The 25,863-nt window shown below is 36.7% G+C and overlaps 1 long non-coding RNA gene across 1 annotated transcript; it reads right to left on the bottom strand.

Annotated features, from left to right (window-relative positions):
- Nucleotides 1-6,271: 6,271 nt before the first annotated feature.
- On the bottom strand, nt 6,272-8,333 carry LOC145939722 (uncharacterized). The gene is made up of 4 exons (XR_014425888.1): nt 7,625-8,333; nt 7,322-7,476; nt 6,611-6,841; nt 6,272-6,449 (listed from the first exon to the last, which is right to left on the bottom strand). It is a non-coding gene; the product is annotated as an uncharacterized LOC145939722 (long non-coding RNA).
- Nucleotides 8,334-25,863: the final 17,530 nt, after the last annotated feature.

The following is a 25,863-nucleotide window of genomic DNA, read 5'->3' as shown; positions in this document are numbered from 1 at the left end:
AACCTATTACGACGTTAAGAGGAAACAATCGTGCGGAACGACAATTAACAGAGAGTGCATCCGGAGCTCCTGTATATACCGATCTGTGCAAAAAGGAGAAAGAGAGAGACGCTGTCGTATTTAAATCTCGCTTCTACAGACTACTTTGTATGTATTCCAAGTAATCGGATATTATTGTAATACTAATATTCTTATTAATACATAATCGAAGTCCTTTGATCGTGCGTATAAAACATGTATAAAATTGCTATTAAGTGAAGGCAAAAACATGTGTTCGCCTTAAGACACTTGACACGTTACGCATAATTGTTCCAAGATTAACATAAATCCTTACTAAAAATATCTTTCTTCGAGTTTAAGTGGGTGTTTTCTCGCGGACAGAAAATTTGCACCTTAATGCGGTCTGCTTTTGCATGCACATGTACCTACCTAATTTCTTATTCATTCGTATAAGTGCTTGGATATATACGTTACCGTACCTGGCTCGGTATACGGGCATGTAATAACCCGCAAGCGAAAAAGAATCTATTCTCGACTTGGTCTCGACTTCATTATCGTATGCTTTATATAAACAACATGACAATAAATCAATTATTTTGCTTCGTAATATCTTTTTACAAAACTAGCATTTTGATTCATTTCTCAATGCATATATTGTATATATAGGGTGTCCCAGACCTATAACCTGTTAATGGCAGATTTCTGGGATCATTTGGAGACGATTTTTCCTCAGCGAAAATGTCGAGGAAGGTCATTTTTTGCATGTTCTCAATTTTTGCTATCATGTATCTTTGCAACTTAAATTAAAATTCTATTAAAGTAAACTTTACCTGAAATTGAAACTGAAGAATGTGGTTTTGTTGATATTTTATTTCCACAAGGTTTAGTTTGCGAAAAACCCTTTATTTTCAATCGCTTAAAACTCGAAAATTATTGGTGCCTCAATATTTTCACTGAGGAAAAATCGTGTATATTGCATAGAATACATATATTCATAATTACAGAATTAAAAGGATCAAAATTTTCCTTTCTACCAAACTAGGAACAGAACAGGAATCAAAATAAAGCTGTGTAAAAATCTCAAACATTTTTGTACAGCAAAAATGATAATATTCCGCAGGTGATTCTACATGTATCTTTACTACAATTATAGGCTCGTGCAAAGAATAAAAATTTTGTTCGAATTATTTAGCCGCCCTCGAAGAATCGTCTCTGATGGAAGATATCCTCCCTCTTCATATCTTCCATCAGAGACGATTCTTCGAAGGCGACCAAATATACTATATATACAGGGTGTTCCAGAATTGATAGTAAAAAAAGAGAGGCATATTCTATAAGTCAAAAGAAGGTAAAAGTCTTATAAACATATGTACAGAAACGCACCCTTTCTGAGCTACACTCCCCCAAGTTTTCTGAAAAAACACGAATTTTCTGTATATTGTCTAAACTTGGGCTTCGAATTTTATAAAAATTGGTACATATACATATCCTTGTGCGTTTTATTCATTTTTGTTGTCTAAGAAAATTTCGAAGGTAGTTTTAAGGAGGAGGATGTAGCTCAAAGGGGGTGCGTTTCCGGACATATGTTTATAAGACAATTTTACCTTCTTTTGATCTGTAGAATATGCTTCTCTTTTTTTTACTATCAATTCTGGGACACCCTGTATTATTCTTCCATTTATGAAAGAATATATACATATTTTTTTTTCTCAAGTTGCTCGCAGGACAGAGCTGCGTGGTGAAGGCCCATTTGCGATATGCAGGTAACTCCACACCCCTCTCGAGATATCTTCCACCTTCGACGGGCTGCTTCCTACATATATATATATACAATATACGTGTGCGCGCGGTGGGCGATGCACATGCAGCAAACGCGGGCAGAACCTATCTGCCATGCACGATCTCTCGGTTGCATATAGGCCGAGACGCGCAGCACGTCATTACGCGTGGAAGGCAAAAAGACGAGTGCCCCGCGGTCGGCCAATCGCCGTTCTCGTGCTAATGAATCTGAACCGGCCCGACCAATGGTGGGGCCCGCATATATACACCGCTTCCCGCTCGTGTGCCCGATGTAACCCCCGCAGCTATGGTCTCGCGGAACCGGCCAAGGGTGTGGTGCCCTTCGATCGGGACTCGAGTACTTGAGCACGAGATCGGGGTTGAGCGAAAGGAATTATCGGCGCGATTTTTCGGCTGATAATATTCGCCGTGCGATAATCTTTTGGGGTCAAATTGTTGATGCGGCCTAACACGCCAATGAATTGAACTTAAATCGTGTATTTAAAAAAGAGAAAGAACTCTTCAGCAACGGGACAGCATTTTAATAAAGATCGTTTCTTCTCTTTGGTAATAATTAAACTGAAACCTTCCCTACGCGGGAGGGGTGGCTTGCGCGAATAATGCACAATGCACGAGCGGTCACTTAAAAATTAATTCGCATCATCAATAAGTAACTACGCGTCGTCCCTGAGGCCACCCCCGAGGTGTACATACGTATAGTGCTGGGTTGATGTCGGGGAACTCACGCGACTGCATACATTTTTTATTACTTACCCCTATCCCGCGAACATTATGCTCGCCCGTCGCCAGCATTATGTATATAAGCAGTAAACTTAAATTTTATCTAAAACCCATTATATCGCCCCCTCACGCAGCCATATAGATGTTCCTTTAAATAATAATCATCAGTATATTCTGACAACATTTTATATATATTGCAAACCGAGAGTTCGTGAGTTCATTCATCCAACCGAAGAATATTTCTTTGCCTTCTTTGCAAAGTGTCTCCTTCATCCTTTCAAAGATATAGACGTACGAATTCATCCAAGATGCCGAGATCATCCGAGCGTTCTCTCTTTGAAACCTAGCAACCGTATTCTGCTCCACGATAGGAAGTCGCAGTCGAGTAAGATATCTGGAGCTGCGAAAATGCTGCGACGCGAAGGTGCATCATAGCATCGTGCATGTGCATACTTACGTGCATTTGCCACGGCGGTTGTGGAGAGCGGCGCAGAGCGGAGTCGGAGAGGCGCTCAGGGCTATCATTATGGCAGCAGTAGACACTCCCTCCTTATCGCCGGTTTCCAACACGAGTCCCAGACGAACGAACGAACGAACGAACGCTCGCAGCTTCGCTCGCTCGCTCGCCATCATTATGTTTTCCGCGGCGAGCAAGAACGCACAACACGGTGAGAGAAAGAGAGAGATGGATAGGTACTGCATTTCCGTACATGGCTTGTGCATGTGCCTGTATATATATATAAGCGTGCGCGCCGCGATGGAGATACGAGCGCATGCACACGGGCGTGGAAACTCTAGCACGTCGTACGTATCTTCTTTTTTTTTTTTTTTTTTTATTTCCGTAAATATACATCTCCGCAAACTCCTTGGTACATTGTAGTCGATACTTCGGAGAAAGGCTCCCCTTAGATGGAAAGCGAAATGGTGAAAGGGATAGAGAAAAAGGTGTTTTCGAGGGTTCCCAGAGTGGAATTTGTCCTCTTTCAATTTTTTTATCAGAAATTATGTGAAAAATCGAAGTGAATTGCCATGCAAAATATTTAGCATTATGAAAATAGATACTTATAAATTGTTACCAAACTAAGAAAATTAGTTTTAATTATAATGTGTATGTATATTAATTATTGAGGCTATAATAAAATTAATTATAAAGTCTTTTTTTATAATTGACATTTTATTGTAATATTAATAACAAAATGTTGAGTGAAAATTTAGCTACAAAAATATTGAGAATAAAACCTTTGAAATTTTGCAGTGTTTTGCTCGCATCATCATTGCATATATAATATTAATAACTTTTGTATGAAAGAATATTTTTCCACGATATATTTCGAAGAAACGTTATTTCCTATGCGTATCGGTATCGATGTAATTCTCAATTCCAGAAAATGTGAAGCAGCAATCATTCCGCCAACGGCGGAAAAACCGCTATTCCGTAAGAATAACATAGCGGATATAAGGAGGTACCGGTGATGTTAGCGCAATGCACGAGATATGAATTAGATTCAGATGGGGGGCAACTTATATATGTATGTCGCTTTCTTAAACTCTTTTTTTACGACACAGACATTACTAGCCCATACGAACAGTAGCTCGCACACACACACAAATGATCACGCACGGGTGTGGATCAGAACGCGGTCACCATTGAGCCGTATACGTTCTTTCATTTCCTTAAACACAGCTCGGCGAGCACAATTCTGATACTTTGTAATCGATAGTTGTGAGAAGGAGGCCTTAAGCATGTAGTAGAAACTAGACTGACCGGAATGGCAGACCCCGTAGAAGCGCGGACGTCTGTCATTATTGCGAATGATAATGGTTGCGCAGCGTAGCGGTTTAATGGTAAAGCTGACGTTTGCTCTCTCGAGATTTAGCGAAAAAACACGGATTTTTGTAACACATAAAGATCACTTAAAAAAAAAAAAAATTATTTATATAGGAGAAAGTATGCTAAATCGTATCCCCTAAAGTAAATATTAAAATTGCAATAAAACTATCAAAGAAATGACAAAATTTCTATTTTATTCATTTCAAACTATGGTTCTTTGTCAACGATATTTGCTATAAATATTAACACAAATTTATCATTGTTTCATCACGTAAATTAAAAATTAGAAAAAAGTAGTATATGATTTACAATACTGCTAAATTGTACCCATCAGTTTTTAAATCGTACCTCTAACAATAAAATTAAAAAATTGTAACAAAAATAAAGTTTTATTTCCTACAAAAGTTCTCAGTCTGCAAGAAAACATATCTATAAGAGTGTCATATTTATAATGATAAATTCTCTTCAAAAATTTAACAAAAATACTTTTTGTATCACACAAAAATATAAATAAATATAATCTCAATATAATTATAAAATTTGATAATATTTTCTTCAGTTGTTCATTTAAATACATATAAAGAAAAAAAAATTAATGCCTAAATAAAAAAATTAATTTACTAAATCGTACCAATACGATATAGAAAAAAGTTAGTAGTATATTTTACCGAACTTCTAACATCGACTTCAAAAATCTTAAAACATTTTGCCGACCTTTCAAAAGCCGACGCTTCCATATACAGGATTAAATAAGATGAATAAATGTTTTAATAATAAGTTTAATTGCTTTAGCTATGTGCGATAGCTTAAGCACGTGCCGAATACATGAAAATCACACAAAATAAATTTATGAACATCACTCATCAACGGATCGCTTGAAAAGGAAACAAACATTGCGGCATTCGAGTGAGGCTAGCTGCGATATAACAGCGCGTTAACACCTTAAAATATTTAAACTCTGTTTAAGAAATACAGTAGAGGTACGATTTAATGAAAGGTACGATTTAGCATACTTTCCCCTGTATTTTACATACAATTTGTACAACAAAAATTCATTAAAAGAATATCAAATAAATTTTAAAGAACATCGATTTTGTTCCAATCGAAAGCAAAATAGCTTGCTTACAAGTAAAGAAGGAAAATTTTTATTGCATTCTTTCTCAGAATAAAATTATCTCTTTTTATTGTAATGGAAGATAAAAGTTTCCGTTGCAAAAATATATTTACCACTGAGCTTGTGTGTCTCATAAATTGTAAGAAAACATAATGTTTCGCGTGATGGCAACGTCTAATTGTGCACACATACTTCCGCAGAAATCGTGCCTGCTTATCTCATCTATTCTTTCCTATTTTTTTACGACGCTTTCGTACTTTTTGACGTTTAAAGCGAGGTTCAACCATTAGGTGTCGATATTGTCTTCCGGAAGAAATTGCAGTTTCGCCGAAAAAAAATCGAGATAATGCTCGATCGCGCGGCCGTACGGAGCGATTAAATGCAACGGACGCGATCATTATAATCCCGAGATCAGATATAATAATGAAAGTGATCGAATTCGCGGTGATTTACGTGAACGTGAAAATAATTGTTCGCAAAATTTGTACTATCGTTTCCCGTTATCATAACACGATCAGAAAGTTAATGCGCCAACGAGATTGATTCTAACGGCAATCGCTTTGCCAATTTCATTCTCGAATGCATCCACGAGATCAACAATATGTTGCAATTACAGTGATTTATTTACTTCGTTTAACATTGAGCCTAAACTACACTTCACTTATCGCATTATCAGGCGTTGTATTTATTTCAGATATACAGTCAATCTATTATTATATCGATCGTGCGATTTGTTGTAGATTATTTTTAAAATAAATTCTTGTTTTATTAAATATTTTTAATATAATTACAATTGATAAAATTATTGTACTAACAGCGAAGAATAGCTTAAATAATTTTATGTGATTTTGTTTGACAATTCTTATTAACTCTTTAATATATAATTTATATATTTGTATTTATTATAATCACTATCCCGAATATCCTTTTCATAGTGTAAGACATTTTCTATGACAAATTAATTTTGATTTTGAAATTTCTGACCTGAAAAGCAAAGTTATTATAGTCTATTTAATAATTTCGAATGTAAAGAGTTAAAACAAATTTAAATGAGCAGATTTATGTCACAGTAAGTGCGTACGTATGCATGTGTGTGCCTATATCAATGGTTTTTTCTTTCTTTACGTAAAAAAAATAATCATTACCTTCTGACGAATTCCTCCCGTGTAGTTTTTTGCGAAATGATTTCTCGGAGTCATTTCTAAACTCAAAGATGTCCTTCGCAGTCAGACAGACGGCAGAAATTCTCAGGTATCCGCAAATGATCGGTTCTCAAGCGACAATTATTGTCCGACTCTCGAGTCGTAAACGTTGTATCCTGGGGTCGGGTTTTCAAGTTTTGTGAGACTCGGCGCGATGCCAGTTATCGGCGACAGCTGTACCGAAAATATCGAAGGCGATTATTATAGCTAATTGTAGGATTTCGGGAATTGGAAACGTGTATAAAGTGAGCAAGATTTTGCTGGATAATCCTGCTATTTAAATAAGTCCGACTGTTTTATAATTTAATACACTAGCATAATGATACATTTTGCGATTAACATAGTGTTTTAATCTAAATTTTTAATTTCTCATAAAAGAGAGAGAGAGAGAATATGCTATATTATTTGATGGAAAAAGATGGTTTTCCAATTTCCCAAGTAAAGAGCAAGGAAGAAGGAATGACACTCTCGAGTAATACTGACATTTAAAAGACGCGACGTGGATTTCGTCTTCTTATGTAATCAAAGTGACATATTCTACGCACACATAAATCTGTATGTTATGTAATTGAATTGTGCACACTTGATGCGCGTCACTTCAATAATTTTTTTTTTTCATATACGTACAACGATAGAATCGATTGATATAATCACCTGGTAATAATTCTCTCCTCTTCCCCCGTCCAATTTGCAATACAGCGATCCCTTGATGAAAAGGAATTCGTCGATCGGCGTTATGTAACCATCAATAACGGCATACATTCTCTTCCTCGAAGAAGGAGCGCGATACGATTCGTCATTAAACGTGACTGCAACAGATGTGCGTTGATTGGTAAACATAAACATTGCAAAAAATTCAGAGATCGACAAACAGTATCGATCGATTTGCCAACTCCATCGCGACACAAAAGCTTATATCCAGAGCGACATGTGCGCCGCTATATTTTTATGGCTTACATCACGTAGAAGGAAGGCTTTTCACTGGAACTCGTGGAAGACCATTCTAAACAAAGCTACGGCAATGCTACATTAAGTCGCGCGTATGATCGATTCACAAATAATCTCTTCAATCGATCTGTCATCGATCGAGACAACAGAACACAAATTAAGCGGCTTCACTGTGCACTCTTGCTACGAAGAATGGATACTGAAAGAAAGGGGAACGGAAAGGCAAATGTCGGCCGATATTCACTCTGAAGAAGTATATCGCGATAACCGATACTGATGCGGATATGTTCCGGAAGTGCCGCCCCCGCAAGAGAGTAAGAAGAAACTTTCTTTCCGACCGCAATTTTTGCCGCTCTCGTCCTCGACTGACTGACCGTGACCGCCTGGTGGTGTCACGCGGTCACTCACACTACCACCGAAGAAAGTTCTCCACCGCAAAATCGAACCCGGAGGAAGTGCGAGCGAAGAAGAAGAGGAAACGCGGCTCCTCCGCCGTGCAAGCGGGAGCATGTGACACAATCCGCTCGCATCGAGGACCGAGGAGAGACTCTATAAGGTGGTTTCCATCCCCCAATAGCGGCTGGCGCGCTGGCGGACCCGACGCTGCAATCATTCCCCGGTAATGATTGTCATTACCGGGGCACGGGAGGGCGAGCGAGAGAGCGGGTGGACGAACCGAGCAGAGGGATTGGCCTGCATTGCGATTGCGTTTCTGTCTGGTCCCATTGGCCGACAAACTGCGACTACGGACGCGTCTGTTCCTCGACGGATGATGCCGACGACCCGATGCACCGTCAAAAGGGTGGTGGAGGCAGCATAAGTAATTCCCCTTTTTTGGACGATCTTTATTTGATAGGGATCGACCCGTAATCGCGGGCTTCGATTGTTGGAGCCGTAAGTACTTTTCAGGGAGGGACTCTACGGTCGATGAAGATTGTGTTTATCGATTTTTGCTGCTTGCGAAGAGGAGATAGATAGAGAGAGAGCCCGTAGTTTTTGCGATCCACAGGCGGTGAAATTTTGATTAAAGAGTCAGAAACTCTGATGCTTGCAAAATGTTATCGATATGGCTCTTTATGAGGCGATAAAAATATTTTAAGCTCGTGTTCTAAATAGAAGAAAAGGAAAATATTTATATAGAAATATTTTGCAAATTAAGCTAAGTGCTTGACATATACTTCCAAATACATAATTTTAATATACCCAAGAATTATAATATATTGCAAACATTATTATGTGAGTCACCAGAAAGATGTATATAATTTCTACAATAAAATATTGCAAAAATTTATGAGGGAGATCTCGTAGACTACAACACCTAGAGAATCATATTGAGCGAAAGCAACCCTCATCCGCGCCTCGTGCCCATTCATTACGGCGTTCGTAGCACTCACGTGTAGCCATTGAGCGGAATGCAAGTAGCGAATTAACCTGAGATGCCCGGCTAACTTTTCTGAATGGGAGATTACTGACTCGTGCGCTCGCAGAATCGTTCAGTATTTTTATTAATGTCCGCCTCGCGTTACATCAGCCTCTACTATGTCATCGATAATGATTGCGTGATTCAGTGAGCTTTATAGCAATATATACTCTAGCGTTCTTTCCCAGATAAATGTTCCTTAATGTGCTACGAGGAGAGATGATTTTTATACATCTGACATTCTCGATCAAACGCCGCGCCGCGAGAATCTCTTCAATTTGCAAATACCGCAGCCTATCAAAACTCAATTGATTCTAAAAATATAAATTTATTCTTTTTTTTATATAATTTGCAGTCATGACGATTTCTGAAAGACGCAAACAGTTTTATATTAAAGATCACCGATTTTTTTCAATGTCGTATTAGTGATTGCTGATTGCTGTCTCGCAATTAGCAATTAAAAAATTTGCTGAATTAAATGTTATCAATCCAACAAATCGACCATGTGAAGTTGTAGTGTCGACAAAGAGAATAAAAAGTCGAACGAGCAAAAGAGAGAGAGAATACATCAAAGCAACAGATATCATGGTAGGGACCTTTCATGGCAGCCATTATCGCGTTACTTCCGCGTGGCCGAACGTCATTTGCCTCACACTCCCGCGATGATTTGAGGGCAACCGAGCCACCGACTCAACCCCTCATGAACTGTTGGGTCCATTATGCTGCAGCAGCACTCTGAGAATCGATCCGTTGTCAAGTTCACTATTGAATCAATCTGGCAGCATGATGCTTCTAATAGTCTGACAATTCAAAATTAATATATTATTTATATTTTAGAAATATATAGAAAATTTGAAAAGTTATATGTAAGCTTCTCATCACTTAATTCTTAAAACTTTTAGGTTTTTTAGGCAATATTTAATAATTTAGAAATTAGAAGCCTAAAGTTTTTAAATGTCAATTCTAAATTAGTAAAAAATTTACAAATAAACGGAAGAAAGAAATATTTGGAATATGTAGATGCAACTCTTGCATGAGATACGTGAAGTCTTCATCGCAAGTTTACTATTGAATCAATCTGGCAGCACGATGCTTCTAATAGTCTGACAATTCAAAATTAATATATTATTTATATTTTAGAAATATATAGAAAATTTGAAAAGTTATGTGTAAGCTTCTCATCACTTAATTCTTAAACCTTTTAGGTTTTTTAGACAATTTTTAATAATTCAGAAATTAGAAGCCTAAAGTTTTTAAATGTCAATTCTAAATTAGTAAAAAATTTACAAATAAACGGAAGAAAGAAATATTTGGAATATGTAGATGCAACTCTTGCGTGAGATACGTAAAGTCTTCATCGCAAGTTCACTATTGAATCAATCTGGCAGCACGATGCTTCTAATAGTCTGACGATTCAAAATTAATATATCATTTATATTTTAGAAATATATAGAAAATTTGAAAAGTTATGTGTAAGCTTCTCATCACTTAATTCTTTAAACTTTTAGGTTTTTTAGATAATTTTTAATAATTCAGAAATTAGAAGCCTAAAGTTTTTAAATGTCAATTCTAAATTAGTAAAAAATTTACAAATAAACGGAAGAAAGAAATATTTGGAATATGTAGATGCAACTCTTGCATGAGATACGTGAAGTCTTCATCGCAAGTTCACTATTGAATCAATCTGGCAGCACGATGCTTCTAATAGTCTGACGATTCAAAATTAATATATCATTTATATTTTAGAAATATATAGAAAATTTGAAAAGTTATGTGTAAGCTTCTCATCACTTAATTCTTTAAACTTTTAGGTTTTTTAGATAATTTTTAATAATTCAGAAATTAGAAGCCTAAAGTTTTTAAATGTCAATTCTAAATTAGTAAAAAATTTACAAATAAACGGAAGAAAGAAATATTTGGAATATGTAGATGCAACTCTTGCGTGAGATACGTGAAGTCTTCATCGCGACGTCTTAAAAGCGCATCGCGTCCTCGCTAAAGTACGAGGTATGCACTCTCTCTCGAGATGAGGCGGAAAATTGGTCCGCGTCGCCCCTAAAATCCGCGAGGATGGAAAATCGGCCGAGCGAAATCTCACGCTCGATTATCTCCGCGGGTGACATTACCAAGCCATTAGGCCGCTGCCGATGATTCTCTCGTTGCGACACCGAGGAGGATTCGTCATCGGACTCGAAGTTTTAGCGTGGGCGGGCGCGACGCGAAATGGCTCGTCTCTCCTCTGAGTGAGAATCTCTCCTTTCCTCGTCCTCGTCTCCTCGTCCTCCTCTCCTCTGACAAGTCGCACCTTCTCGCGCGATGGTTGCATTAAGCACTTTGCAACGACAATTTGCGATACATTTGTCAGAGACGTGCTGCGACTTTGCGTTCCATCTCCCCGAGGAAAGTTTCCCCGAAGGAGGGTAGTGAATTTTTCCGCTGATGCCGTCGATATAACTTAAATTCGCCTGTACTTCTTGCTTATGGAAGTAACATGTATTTCTTTTTATTGATATGAATATTATTTGCTATAAAAGGTAATAAAAAAAGGTAATAAAACAAGGCTCAGTAATTTTGACAAGTATACATATACAGGGTGTAATTGAGAAAAAACATTTATGGCGCATCAAATTCTCTGGTCAATTTGGAGACGATTTTTCCTCAGCGAAAAGAAAGGTCATAATTTTTTGCATGTTCCCAATTTTTGCCACCATATATCTTTCTAACTAATTGTAAACCTTAAATTAAAATTCTATTAAAGTAAACTCTACCTAAAATTAACTGAAGAATGTAGTTTTATTAATATTTTAATTCCATAAAGTTTAGTTTGCGAGAAGCCTTTCTTTTTCAATCATTTATAACTTGAAAATTATTGGTGCCTCGAAATTTTCACTGATGACAAATTGATCAGAGAATTTGATGATGTGCTTTATATATGTTTTTTCAATTACACCCTATACAAGACAATAAATGTTAGACATTATCATAAGCTCTATCAAAAACAATCAATTTTACATATTATTATCTCGCTATCTCTAAAAAATGATCACAGATGAATATAAGTCGAATAATATATTATAAAACACTTGAATTTGTCTTTATTGGAAAATTCGTTTATTCAATCACAGTCTTTAGATATGATTGGTTTAGATCGGTTGTTCATAGCCTGTAATGGCAGACGATAATTGAAGCTATTCTCAAAAAGCGCCTATCAGCGCTCGGATTACAAAGCCGGTTTCCACGCGCGCGGCCGAGTAGGAACCCACGAAAGTTGTAACTCGAGCAACAAATGCGCGCTCGCGTTGTTAATTAGGAATCCCAAGTTTGCGTGGTAATCAGGAATCGTATTTCACCGGTGTACCGATGTGCCGCGTAGTACGAAGTCGATTCATCAGCGGGGGCCAACGGTTGTCATGGGGATGCGACCCGCCCCTTATACACCAACCCCATGCAAACCTGCGCGTTTCTCGAAAACTGGCTTCCCTCTGCCTTTCGCGAATGCACGCGAAAACGCAGTTCCTTCAGATATATGGCCGCGAAATTTCTCTTCACGCCGTTTCCCTTCCTAATTACGGCTCGCTATCTCTGGATGAATATTTATCGATGTTTAGGACGATTAATGCGGCGCGGAGATATGTGCATTTAAAGAATATAACGTGTAATTTCTAGATGTGAAATAATCACACGTTGATTATATGTTTAATTATTATAAATATAAAATAAATAATAATATTTAATTTGCCATTTAAAATCGCATCATCTACTAATAGCAGATTCTTCAAATTATTTAAAGACGATTTTCTTCAACGAATTCCAATTTTTACCAATATATATTTTTATAACTAAGCCGTCAATTAAAATTCTACTAAAATAAACTCTACCTAAAATTAACTGAAAAATATAATTTTGATCTTCTATCTTCATAAAGTTTGATTTGCGAAAAATCCTCCTTTTTGAATCGCTTATAACTCGGAAATTATTTTTGCTGCATCTCTAAATAATCTCAACCCTGTAGGGTATTTTTACACTATTGCAAAAAGCTGTCTTCTCTTTATGAGAGATGTCAAAATAACGGGAGGATTTCCAATTACGCGAAACAAAAACGATGCAGCTGGAACAACACAGAAGAAGAACAAAAAAATGACTTCGTCATACCGCGGCATCTCAAGCACCCCGTTAGAAGAGAATCTTGAAAGCTTTCCCGGCACATTTAACGACTCGTAATAATCTCCCCCGAAAGTCAGCGTCTGGGATAGAGTCATGGGGAGAATCGTTTATCGAGTGCAGCGATCTCGTTCGCACGAGGATTTTCCGAGATATCCATCTTCGTGAGTTAATGCTTAACACTTGAAGCAGACTATAAAGTTATTCCTATATATTGACAATTTTGGACAACTTTTTAAATAGTAATGTAATATTATTACGCGATGCAATATAGCATAAAAGTTATCCATTTGAATTAATTTTTGAATTAAAGAGCTTAGCAATTTTTTTTCTGTCTAATAGCTTTTCTTTGCCATTTAAATCCACATTATTGTCTCAGTGCAATGATTTGAAGTCGTTACAAGCTGCTGGTCAGCGACCAATGTAATTTATTGTCGCTTTTACAAGCGGTCATCCAGTTGGAAAGACACCTACAACGACGTTTCCTTTCATCCATTAAGTATCTATGATTGTACGGCAAGCAGAACAACACACTCGTAAAATTAATCACTTCCGGCGCCGGACAAGTCTATGGACTCCCGTTTTGGTGTTGAACAACGAAGATCCGCGCCTCGCCTACACAGGAAGATCGTGTCACTAATTTCGATCTTTTTTCCCCCTCTGACTTTATGCAATGCTCCTACAATTTGTGCAGGTGATGCTTCTTCAAAAATATTTGTTGCATTCTTTCTACCTAAACTGTCATACGTTCTTTTTTTTTAAGATCGTTACTCGTGAAAAAATTATAACGCATCTAACAACCGATATATACATTTACGTGAAAAGAAATTTATATAAATTTAAGTAAACGCGACATAAAGCAGAAATTAACAAATTTTGGAACATTTGATTCCGTACTGAAAGGATTAATACACCGTAATGCATCTTCCAGCTGTCGTCACATCATGAGTCACACCTCGTCCCGGTTGCATTGCACCGCTTTCTTTTCTTCAGACTTATGGGACGAGAGAGAGCCAATGTTGCTTCGCTGTTCGACTCAATACGTCTGAATCACCGAGATGAGAGGAGCCCCCTGCTGTGTGTTGTCGGCTACCCGGCTACCTGCCGTCCTCTCCTGAGAGGTCCGCCTAAGGCCTCGCATTCATCATCGCGGACCACCTCCGGTGACACACCATGTATCGAGATTATCACGGCGTTCGCACGTCAGGCAGCTCCTTCTTATCGAAATTCCAGCCCGCACATCTCCTCCTCCGTTCTTATCTCTTTTCTACATTTATACGGGATCAATTATGTCGCGACGTTAACCGCGTTCGCGTTCACACGAACAAGCTATCGCAAAAATATTTCTTATATACCATCAGATTCTCTGGCCAATTTGGAGACGATTTTTCCTCAAAGAGAAAATGTCGAGGAAGTCCATCATTTTTTGCATGTTCCCAATTTTTGCCATCATGTATCTTTGTAACTAAGTTAAATTAAAATTAAAATATCTACCTAAACTTAACTGAAAAATGTAATTTTGTTAATATTTTAATTCCACAAAGTTTAGTTTGCGAGAAGCCCTTCTTTCTTATTCATTTTATAACTTCAAAATTGTTAGTGCCTTTAATCTTTTCCAAATTGGCCAGAAGATTTAATGCTTCATATATATGTTTTTTTAGTTACATCCTGTATATTTTTTTGCATGTTCTGCGTTTCTCATTCAGGTGGTGTCAAGTCGTCTGATTCGGCGATCTACTCAATAATAGAAAATTTTCTTTCGCATCGTGATGATCTACGAAGTACGTGGTATCAAGTAATAGTGCTACCATCGAGATATTAAAAAAAAAAGAAAAAAAATTAACATTAATCTTCGAGAAAGAAACCTACGCTGAAGATTCACGACGCGGAACCGGTCGGCGCAAAGAAGAAGCTCTCTCGCGGAGAGAGATTGATGCACGACAACGTAGTTAATCCTTTTTTTCCCACCGCGATATCGTGTATCGCCCGGTGTACTTACATATACGCGTAATCTCTAATATGCATAAACAAGATTGATGGGCACCACGTGCACCATGGCACAAGATTTCGAACGGGGGAAACTTCCGTAAGGTGAGAGAGAGGGAGAGCGAGAGAGAACGTCCTTCGAGGAGGACCCTGAGGACGCGTCGAGAGACACGACGGTGCCGCGAGGCAGGGATTAATCCTTCTCCCGGGATTTTTCATTGTCGACACCGACCGACTCGTTTTCTGAACCCAATAATTACGCTCGCGCTTGATCGGCTCCGACCTCGAAGAAGAGGCGAAGAGACAGGCGTTATGCCTCTTGCTATATTGCCTTTTCTATGCCGCGGAAGGATGTCTCGCGTAATGAGAGATCCGATAGCGGCCGCGCGATAATTCAGATAATTAGAAGATATACTCGGATGACGTAGGAATATACATGCGTACCTCCCGCGAAAATGCTGAAATGTTTGCAGAGGAGGACTTAATGAAAGAAACAAGTTGCGTATCCTTTTTGCCGAGAACGTGCAACTCTTGTTGATGAATTATTGCGATATCAAAGATATTGAAGCGTACATCTTTAAACCTCCTCCTGATAAATAGGACAGCGCAATTTCACATTTGATTAATCAAGTGTAGAGCAATGCTCGATATAATTCGTGGCGATCGCGAATCTAGCGTCATAAATAATTCGATACTTAAAATTAATGTGTCATTTTTGTTTCAAAATTTTTTAAATAATTACTACACATCATAACGTCACATATTGGGTGTCCCAAAATTAGCGTATTATCCGTTAATGACAGATTCCTGGGATCGTTTGGAGACAATATTTCTTCAGCAAAAATGTCGAGGCACCAATAATTTTCAAGTTATAAGCGATTGAAAATAAAGAGTTTTTCGCAAACTAACAATAAGGCTTGTGGAAATAAAATATTAACAAATACATTCTTCAATTAATTTCAAGTAGAGTTTAATAGAATTTTAATTTAAGGCTTAGTTACAAAGATACATGATGGCAAAAATTGGGAACATGCAAAAAATGATCGCCTACCTCGACATTTCCGCTGAGAAAAAATCGTCTCCAAATGATCCCAGGAATCTGCCCTTAATAGGTGATCCGCTAATTATGGGACACCCTGTATAACATTCGTGCGCAATAATCATGAAGCTTACACGTTATTACATCGCTCTCACACGCTTTCAACAATACCGAGCCTAACAAATAGCGGCATCTCGCCTCGGAATTACCACTTCACCAAAGAAGGGCCGCTAAATTTGACGCGACAATTCGATCTATCGATTAATCCCGCCGACAAGGCCGTCCTGCTGGAAGATGCATGATTCCTCGGTAATAAATGTAATTACAAATTTAACGCGTTTGGACGAGCCACCACGGTAGATATGCACGCGTCTCCTCGAATGACGCTGTACGCAGATGAAGCGGATCGAATCGAGCCTCCTCGTTGCTCTCGAAAGAAATGGTAAGAGGTCGTCGGGGATGGCAGCGGGACAAAGGGCGCGCGACTTTGTTAGTTCCGCATGGACCTTTGACGACCACCGTGCGTTGACGCTGGTCCCTCATCTCCTTCCTCGTCCTCGTCCAGCTTCTTCTCATCCGCCGCCGCCGCGTAGCCTCTTTGCTTCGCGCCTTCCATCTCGCGCTTCCGCCGCGAGCTACTCGGGTCCATCGTAGCGATGACGATGATTAATCGTCGCACCTTTGTCTCGCGATAATGAGATTTTGGTTTGCGCAACGCGCGTTCACCTGCGGGAGCTACTCTTTCACTCTCTCTCTCTTTCCCTTTATCTCTGGATCGTTCGATGTTCCCTTCCAGGCTCCGGCGATTCGCTATTAGGAATATCAAAGAGTCGTGTATAGTCGTGAAGAGGAAGGCTCGTAAATCACGAGATGCTATATATGCGAGAGTGTCATTAGAAATCGATCCTGTCTACAGAAGCCGGTCACGGGTTGATCTAGCAGGTCGTGAATTAAGTAGGAATCGGGGAAAAACTGTTCACACGTGCGGTATCTCATTTATTATGTTGAAATATAAATCTCGCGGGGAATATAGGTAATTTTTACCTCGCTCTCGTTGATCTATGATATAAAAAAAAAATGAGAATCGAATACGGAGAGAGCGTGAGGAAATATTTAAGAGTACCTTTCTCTCTCTATCTTTCTTTCTAGGCGTAATCAAGCGCAATTAGGTATTACGCGTGAGAGTGAAACCATTTTTCTTCAAAGTTTATCGGGAGGCACGTGAAAGGAGCGAGAAAAGGCCCTCTAATTGTGCGCTGCAAGCCGCTGCGCTGTTAAGAGGAAGCAGGCATGTGCACACGTATGTACATAGTACGTAGATGCTTACGTTTCGTGCTTCGAGACGTGGAACGCAGGGAAGCGTGGAACATTTGACTACGGGCTGTCAGAGTGTCAGCCAAGCCCATCCTCTTTCGCAACATAGGAAATATTGTAATTGCCCCGCGGCGGAGTTTCCTCCGTGACATACGCCACCGGGACATTATACCGGAGTCGATTCCCAAGAAAGAAGGGTTCATAAACCTTCCGTGCCCTTGAAACCGATATCGCTTATTCAAATTCAAATATACCTGATCTGCGTTTGACGAATAGGAAACCAAGTCCTGATACTCTATTGTACACAAATATGCGTCTCGATACTCTCTTCTTCTTCTGTAGTTTTAATGGCTTCTGATAACCAAAAATGGTCTAATCTTGTCGACCAAAGATATCTTCTTAAGATTAAGTGCTTGAAAACCTGATCTACACTCAAAAATAGGTTTCGCAAGATTGCGATGATGTTCTGTTCATAGAAAAGTTGGAAACATATCTGCATTCTTAAGCACCTGCTTCCGAATTCCACAGACGCGCCCTTTTCGTTTGTTCCCATAGATTGGGGTCTGCAAGGAGATGAATCACACGGCGACAAAAGAAGGAAGAGAGGAGCGAGAGAAGGTTGAGAAACGCGAGAAACACGATGCTTCGTTTGTACGGGGCATATCACAAGGGAGCCGATTGTTCTTCTCCCTTCTTGCTTCTCCTTTTCTTTTCCTCTAAAACAAGGCACGTGTATAGCTAAAAGATTCGTCAGCCAAGTCGGTCGGCGCCTGCAAAGCGATTCCTCTCGAGGAGGAGGACGACTTCGGAATCGATTGTTCGCGATAATATCAGTCTCATTTGTCAACCGCGGTGAGCCGTTTAAATGCAAATAAAACAAAGTGGTCAGGTTGATCATCGCGCGGCGTCGCAAAGTCTGCGACGGAAAGTCGGACGCCGGTTCTCTTCGAGCACCGACTTGTTTCTCCGAATAGGAATTTCTCAATCTATGTCGTGACTTTTGTCTTTTGTACGCATAATTTTGGCGAACAAAAATTTGCACATGTATACTAAGTGTAGAATATTTTTCAATTAAATGTGAAATGCAAAAAATATTTCACAAAACAACTGCAAACAATTTCTTTTGTCTAAAGAAAAGAAGCTAATAAATAGAGAAAATTTGCAATTTTTTTAAATATAAAGGAAAGTTCAATCCTTTCATTTAAATTTTAAGAATATATCATCAGTTGTTAATTTTTATTATTTTTTTTTTAATCAAAGTATATTTGAGCTGAATAAAGAACTTCTTTTGCTACTCATTTTCTTAATACAAAAAAAGAGCACAAAAAAGTGAAACTCCTTGCAGCGACAACTGGTCATTTTTCTCGTTTAATCTTTTAAATAAATGAGGTTGATTGCGAATCAGAGAGAAAGAGAGAGGAAACAATGTCGAAATGAGCAGCATATCAAAAAAATAATAAATTAGTACACGCTCGTGCGTGGGGGGTCTCCTTCAAAGTAGCGCCGCCATTGTACTCAACTTGCAACGTGGCTACTGTTAATTATGGCGTGCCGGTGTTGTGTGTATCCTGGCATTGAATACAGCAGGCATTACTCACATCGATTCAGACGTCCAACTTGATAATCATATATACGAAAAGAAAGCCGAGTCCTTCGAGAAATTGACAGATAAAAGACTTGTTATTCTTTGCAACAAGATGAAACAAATTGCAATTTCTTATAATACTGAAATAATCTCTTAAGTGCTATGCTATGAAATGCAATTGTGAAAAAACAGAGTGATATAATAATATTATAACACTCTGTTTTTTCACAATTTTATGTTTTTCTTTATTTGGAGATAATGCTCGAGAAAGAAGCTGATTGAGATCCTTCAAAAGTGGATTGTAAAGCACAAGAAAGGTATGAAAACTTGAATGTGTCACTATATGTCATTTCACCTTTCCAGAAAAAAGGGAGAAAAAACGTAGAAATAATCCGATTCTTCCCGAAGTCAGGAAAGTTAAAAGCGTGACTCTCTTGAGAGACTTGAGTCAGCCGTTTGTCTCCGTCACTCGTTTCTTTGACCCATCGTTTCACTTTGATCCGACACGGAGATCCGGGAAAGAGATCGGATAGTATGTAGATTTCTACCTGCCAACCTGTGGCGAATTTTTCAGTATCCTCTCTTTAAAAAAGGCATGTTAAGTCGATTCTCGAATGTATCGCAGTCCACTCGAATGTATCGAAGTCATCTCGAAAGTCAAGGCAACAATACTTGCGAGAATCGACTTAATATGTCTTTTTCAAAAAAGAACTAGAACAACAAGCGCGCGCTACGCCATTCATCGATTTTATATAAAAAAGATTGATGTTTTTATATAAAGTTTGTTTAAACTTGATTAATATTTTTTGACAGAAATCAGATGATTAAAGCATTATATTGCTAATTAAATTTTAAAATAAAAATATGTTATAAAAATTAAAATAATAATTTTATAAATAATATGTTATAATGCTTTATCTGTGATTAATATTTTTTGACAGAAATCAGCTGATAGCTGTCATAAATATTAATCGAGTTTAAGGAATTATAATAAACATTATTTAAAACATTATTATTTTAAATGTTATAATATATATTCTTATTTTAAAAATTAATTAGCAAATTAACGTTTTAATCAGCTGATTTCTGTAACAAAAATATTAATCGAGGATAAGGTATTACAACATATTATTCACAACATATTGCTATTTTAAATTTATAGTTTGCTGAATTTGCCCGATAAACGTTTAAACTTGAAAAGATTAAGGCCTCTATAAAGCCTAATAGAACATTTTCTGTTCTAGGCTTTATAGAAGAGATCTTTAAAAGATTTCTTCAAGACATACAAAATGAGCCGACAGAAAATGTTCTGGGCTTTATAGAGGCCTTAACCTTTTCGAGTTTAAACGTTCTTTTAAAGATCTCTACAAGACGAACTTTTAACGATCTTTTAAAGATTTCTTCAAGACAAACAAAATGAGTCCTCAGAAAATGTTCTACGACTTACGCAAACCTTATTTTATGAATTCAAAGTTTAAACGTTTTTTGCGAAAATTAAGGCCTGTGTAAGTCGTAAAACATTTCATTTGGACGTGTTTTAAAAGTCTCTTCAAAGTCTTAAATTTTAAATCAAATTCTAAAAGAAAATTCTTTTTGTAAAATATTATTATTTTATTATTTTGTAACATATTCTTATTTTAAAATGTATTTAGCAAATTAACGCTTTAATTAGATGATTTCTGTCAAAAAATATTGATCAAGTTAAAACAAACGTTATATATAGATGTCAATCTTATTCAATCAAATCAATAAATAACGCGTAGCGCGCGCTTGTTAGATCGAATAGTTTGTACGCTGGTATGCTGATGGTACCATCATAATGTGCAGTCAATGTAATGTTAAAATATATGAAAGAACAATTTTTGGCTCGCTTTAAACAATTGAAAATTAAAATTTTTATACCGCGGATCCCATAAGGCGCGGATTCATTTTAAGTATATTAGATCAAAAAGTTTGTACGCTGGTATGCTAATGGTACCATCATAATGTGCATATAATGTACAGTTAAAATATATGAAAGAATAATTTTTGGCTCGCTTTAAACAATTGAAAATTAAAATTTTTATACCGCGGATCCCATAAGGCGCGGATTCATTTTACGTATATTAGATCAAAAAGTTTGTACGCTGGTATGCTAATGGTACCATCATAATGTGCATATAATGTAAAGTTGAAATATATACAAGATTAATTTTTGGCTCGCTTTAAACAATTGAAAATTAAAATTTTGAAAACGCGGATCCCATACGGCCCGGATTCATTTTACGTATATTAGATCAAAAAGTTTGTACCCTGGTATGCTGATGGTACCATCATAATGTGCAGTCAATGTAATGTTAAAATATATGAAAAAATAATTTTTGGCTTGCTTTAAACAATTGAAAAATAAAATTTTTAAACCGCGGATCCCATACGGCCCGGATTCATTTTACGTATATTAGAACAAAAAGTTTGTACGCTGGTATGCTGATGGTACCATCATAATGTGCAGTCAATGTAATGTTAAAATATATGAAAAAATAATTTTTGGCTCGCTTTAAACAATTGAAAATTAAAATTTTTATACCGCGGATCCCATAAGGCGCGGATTCATTTTACGTATATTAGATCAAAAAGTATGTACGCTGGTATGCCGATGGTACCATCATAATGTGCATATAATGTACAGTTGAAATATATACAGATTTAATTTTTGGCTCGCTTTAAACAATTGAAAATTAAAATTTTGTGACCGCGGATCCCATACGGCCCGGATTCATTTTACGTATATTAGATCAAAAAGTTTGTACGCTGGTATGCTGATGGTACCATCATAATGTGCATATAATGTACAGTTGAAATAAATACAGATTTAATTTTTGGCTCCCTTTAAACAATTGAAAATTAAAATTTTGTGACCGCGGATCCCATACGGCCCGGATTCATTTTACGTATATTAGATCAAAAAGTTTGTACGCTGGTATGCTGATGGTACCATCATAATGTGCAGTCAATGTAATGTTAAAATATATGAAAAAATAATTTTTGGCTCGCTTTAAACAATTGAAAATTAAAATTTTTAAACCGCGGATCCCATACGGCGCGGATTCATTTTACGTATATTAGATCAAAAAGTTTGTACGCTGGTATGCTGATGGTACCATCATAATGTGCATATAATGTACAGTTGAAATATATACAAGTTTAATTTTTTGCTCGCTTTAAACAATTGAAAATTAAAATTTTTAAACGGCGGATCCCATACGGCGTGGATTAATTTTACGTATATTAGATCAAAAAGTTTGTACGCTGGTATGCTAATGGTACCATCATAATGTGCATATAATGTACAGTTGAAATATATACAAGATTAATTTTTGGCTCGCTTTAAACAATTGAAAATTAAAATTTTTAAACCGCGGATCCCATACGGCCCGGATTCATTTTACGTATATTAGATCAAAAAGTTTGTACGCTGGTATGCTGATGGTACCATCATAATGTGCAGTCAATGTAATGTTAAAATATATGAAAAAATAATTTTTGGCTCGTTTTAAACAATTTAAAATTAAAATTTTTAAACGGCGGATCCCATACGGCGCGGATTCATTTTACGTATATTAGATCAAAAAGTATGTACGCTGGTATGCCGATGGTACCATCATAATGTGCAGTCAATGTAATGTTAAAATATATGAAAGAATAATTTTTGGCTCGCTTTAAACAATTGAAATTTAAAATTTTTATATCGCAGATCCCATACGGCGCGGATTAATTTTACGTATATTAGATCAAAAAGTTTGTACGCTGGTATGCTGATGGTACCATCATAATGTGCATATAATGTACAGTTGAAATATATACAATATTAATTTTTGGCTCGCTTTAAACAATTAAAAATTAAAATTTTTATACCGCAGATCCCATAAGGCGCGGATTCATTTTACGTATATTAGATCAAAAAGTATGTACGCTGGTATGCTGATGGTACCATCATAATGTGCATATAATGTACAGTTGAAATATATACAAGTTTAATTTTTTGCTCGCTTTAAACAATTGAAAATTAAAATTTTTAAACTGCGGATCCCATACGGCGCGGATTCATTTTACGTATATTAGATCAAAAAGTTTGTACGCTGGTATGGTGATGGTACCATCATAATGTGCATATAATGTACAGTTGAAATATATACAAGATTAATTTTTGGCTCGCTTTAAACAATTGAAAATTAAAATTTTTAAACCGCGGATCCCATACGGCCCGGATTCATTTTACGTATATTAGATCAAAAAGTTTGTACGCTGGTATGCTGATGGTACCATCATAATGTGCAGTCAATGTAATGTTAAAATATATGAAAAAATAATTTTTGGCTCGTTTTAAACAATTGAAAATTAAAATTTTTAAACGGCGGATCCCATACGGCGCGGATTCATTTTACGTATATTAGATCAAAAAGTATGTACGCTGGTATGCCGATGGTACCATCATAATGTGCAGTCAATGTAATGTTAAAATATATGAAAGAATAATTTTTGGCTCGCTTTAAACAATTGAAATTTAAAATTTTTATATCGCAGATCCCATAAGGCGCAGATTCATTTTACGTATATTAGATCAAAAAGTATGTACGCTGGTATGCCGATGGTACCATCATAATGTGCAGTCAATGTAATGTTAAAATATATGAAAGAATAATTTTTGGCTCGCTTTAAACAATTGAAAATTAAAATTTTTAAACTGCGGATCCCATACGGCGCGGATTCATTTTACGTATATTAGATCAAAAAGTTTGTACGCTGGTATGGTGATGGTACCATCATAATGTGCATATAATGTACAGTTGAAATATATACAAGATTAATTTTTGGCTCGCTTTAAACAATTGAAAATTAAAATTTTTATACCGCGGATCCCATAAGGCGCGGATTCATTTTACGTATATTAGATCAAAAAGTATGTACGCTGGTATGCCGATGGTACCATCATAATGTGCATATAATGTACAGTTGAAATATATACAGATTTAATTTTTGGCTCGCTTTAAACAATTGAAAATTAAAATTTTGTGACCGCGGATCCCATACGGCCCGGATTCATTTTACGTATATTAGATCAAAAAGTTTGTACGCTGGTATGCTGATGGTACCATCATAATGTGCATATAATGTACAGTTGAAATATATACAGATTTAATTTTTGGCTCCCTTTAAACAATTGAAAATTAAAATTTTGTGACCGCGGATCCCATACGGCCCGGATTCATTTTACGTATATTAGATCAAAAAGTTTGTACGCTGGTATGCTGATGGTACCATCATAATGTGCAGTCAATGTAATGTTAAAATATATGAAAAAATAATTTTTGGCTCGCTTTAAACAATTGAAAATTAAAATTTTTAAACCGCGGATCCCATACGGCGCGGATTCATTTTACGTATATTAGATCAAAAAGTTTGTACGCTGGTATGCTGATGGTACCATCATAATGTGCATATAATGTACAGTTGAAATATATACAAGTTTAATTTTTTGCTCGCTTTAAACAATTGAAAATTAAAATTTTTAAACGGCGGATCCCATACGGCGTGGATTAATTTTACGTATATTAGATCAAAAAGTTTGTACGCTGGTATGCTAATGGTACCATCATAATGTGCATATAATGTACAGTTGAAATATATACAAGATTAATTTTTGGCTCGCTTTAAACAATTGAAAATTAAAATTTTTAAACCGCGGATCCCATACGGCCCGGATTCATTTTACGTATATTAGATCAAAAAGTTTGTACGCTGGTATGCTGATGGTACCATCATAATGTGCAGTCAATGTAATGTTAAAATATATGAAAAAATAATTTTTGGCTCGTTTTAAACAATTGAAAATTAAAATTTTTAAACGGCGGATCCCATACGGCGCGGATTCATTTTACGTATATTAGATCAAAAAGTATGTACGCTGGTATGCCGATGGTACCATCATAATGTGCAGTCAATGTAATGTTAAAATATATGAAAGAATAATTTTTGGCTCGCTTTAAACAATTGAAATTTAAAATTTTTATATCGCAGATCCCATACGGCGCGGATTAATTTTACGTATATTAGATCAAAAAGTTTGTACGCTGGTATGCTGATGGTACCATCATAATGTGCATATAATGTACAGTTGAAATATATACAATATTAATTTTTGGCTCGCTTTAAACAATTAAAAATTAAAATTTTTATACCGCAGATCCCATGAGGCGCGGATTCATTTTACGTATATTAGATCAAAAAGTATGTACGCTGGTATGCCGATGGTACCATCATAATGTGCAGTCAATGTAATGTTAAAATATATGAAAGAGTAATTTTTGGCTCGCTTTAAACAATTGAAAATTAAAATTTTTAAACTGCGGATCCCATACGGCGCGGATTCATTTTACGTATATTAGATCAAAAAGTTTGTACGCTGGTATGGTGATGGTACCATCATAATGTGCATATAATGTACAGTTGAAATATATACAAGATTAATTTTTGGCTCGCTTTAAACAATTGAAAATTAAAATTTTGTGACCGCGGATCCCATACGGCCCGGATTCATTTTACGTATATTAGATCAAAAAGTTTGTACGCTGGTATGCTGATGGTACCATCATAATGTGCATATAATGTACAGTTGAAATATATACAGATTTAATTTTTGGCTCCCTTTAAACAATTGAAAATTAAAATTTTGTGACCGCGGATCCCATACGGCCCGGATTCAT

Source organism: Prenolepis imparis, unplaced genomic scaffold (genome assembly GCF_030444845.1).
Source record: "Prenolepis imparis isolate NDT839.2.m4 unplaced genomic scaffold, iyPreImpa1.0 SCAF_8, whole genome shotgun sequence".
Classification (NCBI taxonomy): domain Eukaryota; kingdom Metazoa; phylum Arthropoda; class Insecta; order Hymenoptera; family Formicidae; genus Prenolepis; species Prenolepis imparis.
The sequence above is the reverse complement of the archived record's forward strand: the minus strand, read 5'-3'. Positions and strand labels throughout refer to the sequence as shown.